The sequence below is a fragment of the Leucopleurus acutus genome (assembly GCF_964270905.1).
Source record: "Leucopleurus acutus genome assembly, chromosome: 8".
Classification (NCBI taxonomy): domain Eukaryota; kingdom Metazoa; phylum Chordata; class Mammalia; order Artiodactyla; family Delphinidae; genus Leucopleurus; species Leucopleurus acutus.
In genome coordinates this window covers 40,316,236-40,320,704 of record NC_139151.1, presented here as the reverse complement: position 1 = coordinate 40,320,704, position 4,469 = coordinate 40,316,236, and positions in this window count along the sequence as shown.

Genomic DNA, 4,469 nt, shown 5'->3' with positions numbered 1-4,469 from the left:
GAAATGAATAAAAATTTTACATTCATAATATGATATTGTGTTTCTTTTTAATATCCTACCTCCAGACAAAAATAATATTAGTATTCATTCATTTAACAAATACATACTGAATGAACACCTACCCTGCCCTCTGGAATGTAAGCTCCATGGCAAGGGCTTTGATCACCACTATAGCACTATTGCCTTTAAGAGAACCTGGCCGAAGTGGGCACTCAAATATTTGTTGAATGAATGATTATGACAGATACTTCACTAGATGCTGGGATCTATCATTCAGTCATTTATATAGTAGGGGAAGGCAAATACATATTATGTCAGGTGGTACTAGTGCTATGAAGAAAAAATAAAGCAGAAGATGGACTGTGAAGGAGGATATTATTTTGTTGTGGGCATCCACACTGAGAAAAGGTGGACTCCCACCCAAAATTCAGCTCAGATGTTGAGACTGATGAAGTCACACACATACCAAGGGTCTATGACAGACTTTATTATTCCCATAATAAGGCTTTCTGGGGAAAGCAGGGCAGCTCCCAAGCAAGTCCAAAAATGGCCTGAGAGAACAGAGAGAGGAGACTGGCTTGGGGGTTTTATGGTGGTTACAGGGTAGGGCCAGGGTGATGGTTCTGCATGCAGTTTGAATTTCCCACAGGTGGCCATGCAAGAAGCAGCCAGGCTTTACTGCACAAACGTGGGGCAGAAGGGGAGGAAGGAGTGGGGTAAGGCTTAACAGCTGTCGGCAGTCAAACATCAAAGGTGGACTCAGACTCTATGACACATTTTATAGAGAGAGATCGGGGATAGCCTCTGATAAAGAGACATTTGAACAAAGGCCTGAAAAAACTGAGAGAGTGAGCCATTATTATGAAGTTATTTGGAGGAACATCCTTTCCAGCAGATTTAAAGGCTCAGAGGCAGAAGAGGACTTGGTATTTTCAAAAAATGGCAGAGGCCATTGTAAACAAAATAGGATCACCTGAACTCCATGAAGCTAACATCTAGCGCATATTGCGAGAAGCAATTTTTAAAAAGCTAGCTAGCTAGATATTTGCAAAATTATGTTAATACCATATTCACTTTAGGAATGTGACAAGGATGCCCAATATCATTAACTACTGGAGTTTCAACTAGGAAAAGAAGACAAAGACAGAATAGGTATAACAACTGAAAAGGAAGGAAAAAATAATTTTTTCAGCAGAAAACATGATTGACTTCTTGGAAAACCCAAGAGACTCTATAGTTAAATTATCAGACTGAGTTCAAAGAGGTTCCTAAATATAAATATTACTCAGCCATAGAAAAAGAATGAAATACTGCCATTTATAGCAACATGGATAGACCTATAGAATATCATACTAAGTAAGTCAGACAAAGACAAATGTATGATTTCACCTAAATGTGGAATCTAAAAAATACAAATGTGCTCGCTTCGACAGCACATATACTAAAAAATAATACAAATGAATTTATATACAAAACAGGAACAGACTCAGACACAGAAAACAAACTTACTGTTACCAAAGGGGAAGCGGGTGGGGGAGGGATAAATTAGGAGTGTGGAATTAACAGATACACACTACTATACGTAAAATAGATAAGAAACAAGGGTTTCCTGTATAACACAGGGAACTATATTCAATATCTTGTAATAATCTATAACGGAAAATAATCTGAGAAAAAATATATATATAACTGAACCACTTTGCTGTACACATGAAACTAACACAATATTGTAACTATACTTCAACAAGGGAAAAAAAAGTTGCTAAATGTAAAATCAATATACAATAATGAGTTGTATTTCTGCATACCAACAAAAAATAGGTTAAAAATGTAAATCTGGCAGGAATTCCCTGGCGGTCCAGTGGTTAGGACTCCGTGCTCTCGGGGCCAAGGACCGGGATTAGATCCCTAACTGGGGAACTACGATCCTGCAAGCCTCGGTGGCATGGTCAAAACCAAAAAAAAAGGAAATCTGAAAAGGATACCAATTACAATGTTACCAAAAGTACACAGCAGTATTTTTATTTAACAAAAATTATATATAACCTTTATGGAGAAAATTATAAAACTGTTGAAAACTCAAAGAAATCAAAATAAACATGTACATCCAGGAAGATGCAATCTCACAGAAGTATCAATTCTCAAACCTATAAATTCAATTCAACATCAGTCTAATCCCAGTAGGGCTTTTATAGAGCCTCACCAGTTCATTTTAAAATATATGGGATAGGGGGACTTCCTTGGTGGTCCAGTGGTTAAGACTCTGCACTCCCAATGCAGGGGGCCCAGGTTCGATCCCTGGTCAGGGAAATAGATCCCGTGTGCTGCAACTAAGACCTGGCGCAGCCAAATAAATAAATAAATATTAAAAAAAATAAAAGCAGACTCTCATTTGCTTTTGGTTTTAAAAGCCCAGCTTCCTTTTAGTTTCTCTGTGATGCCTCCGTGTGGCTTGTTCTACCATTCATTCCAGGACAATTTACTGAACACCATCAATGTGCCAAGCATTGTACCAGGCCTACCCCAGTCAGCGGGGACGGGACACTGACTGACATATGAACAAATAATTAAAATAAAAAAGAATAAGTCCTATCAGTATTACCCTGTAAGGTATTGTACATTAGAGGACACTTCATATCACAAACACAAAAATAAATTTACTAAAGAACACATGAATTTCTGATACTGGCCAAGATGGAATAAGCCCACAACAGGCTATTTCTTCCACAATTCCAAAATACAAAATCTTGGATAAAATACAAAAAGCAACTCCCAGAACACTGTTGAAAATTAAACCATTTTGACTGAATGGTTGAAGAGGGAAGTCAAAACTTGAAGAATGAACAATACTGATGATGAGTTTCCTGATTTTCCTTTCCTCTTTTATCCGAGGCAGTCTGGGTCACAGAACTACGCAATGGGCATGGACAGCAAAAACTCCCAAGAGACAGTTCTTTTTGGCCAGAGAACCAGGAAAGGGAGCCTCAGCAGGCCACAGTGTGAAAGTCTCCATTTTTTTCTTGTTTCTTTTTTATGTCTTGGCTCTGCCCAGAGGCTAGTCCCAGTGCAGTCAGAGCTGCACTGCTGTACCAGTGGTATCAGGGTAGCTGTTACCTAAAGCACCAAGGAAAAATGATTCCAGAGGAATCAGGAAATGGGTTTCTTGTGGTCCCATTTTTCTCTTTCTTTTCTCTTGGTGCTTCCACTGGAGGGTGGCCCCAGCCGTGAAGAACTACATTACAGTCTGGGGTGTAGGGCACTAAAACTAAGAAGAACTGGTATTTGTGGCCAGAGGAAGCAGGAAAAGGGGTGATATTCACAGTATTCCCTTATTAGCTTATTAATGTCTGTAAGAATTTTGAATGTGTATCCCAAATTATCTTACACTCCGTTCTGTGTTTTGGACTTTTCCATTGTCCAATCTTTGAGTTCACTAATACTTTTCTGTGCTGTGTCAAATCTCTTAGTAAACCTTGGGTTATTAATTGCATCTAGTTTTTAGTCTAGAATGTAATTTGATCTTTTTTTTTATAGACTGAAATTTTTCTGTTGAAACTGCCCATCTTTTCATCCATTTTGTCCATTTTCCTTTTTTTTTTTTGGCTGTGCAGCATGCAGAACTTCCCTGACCAGGGATTGAACCCATGCCCCCTGCATTAGAAGCACGGAGTCTTAACCACTGGACTACCAGAAAAGTCCTCTATTTTTTTTTTTAACATACTAATCTGTTAAAGTCCTTGTCTTCCATCACCAATGTTTTGATCATTCATGAATTAGTTCCTATTATTTGTTTTTGCTTATGTTTTATCAGTCACTCTTTCCTACCCCTTACTACTGCTAAGATGGTATCTTTCACCAGTGAGGATTTCCACCTTTTCTTTTGTTAGGCAGATGAAGTGTGAGACTGATTAGCTCATTGTAATCAGAGAAGGAGCTGGGTTGGGGCTCGGTTGCATTTTAAATAAAACTCAGGCCACTTCTACCTAGAGTCTGTTACTCTGTTACTTCCGGGATTTTAATTCAGAGCCTGGCAGATCTCTGCCTCCTCAATCCTGAAAGATGGTGTGGGGTTCAGTTCTTCCCTTTCGTAGATTTGAGCTCCATGAACCCTCAAAATCTGACAAAATTTTTTTTTTTTTTTGCGGTACGCGGGCCTATCGCTGTTGTGGCCTCTCCCGTTGCGGAGCACAGTCTCCGGACGCGCAGGCTCAGCAGCCATGGCCCACGGGCCCAGCCGCTGCGCGGCACGTGGGATCTTCCCGGAGCAGGGCACGAACCCGTGTCCCCTGCATCGGCAGATGGACTCTCAACCACTGCGCCACCTGGGAAGACCCCTGACAAATATTTTTTATAGAACACTTCCCTCTAAGCAGGACTTAGGTATGTATATACCTTATGTGTATCTTAGTCTGCAGACGACTTCACTGTTTTTTACACTTAGATCTTTACTCCATTTGGAATTTATTTTT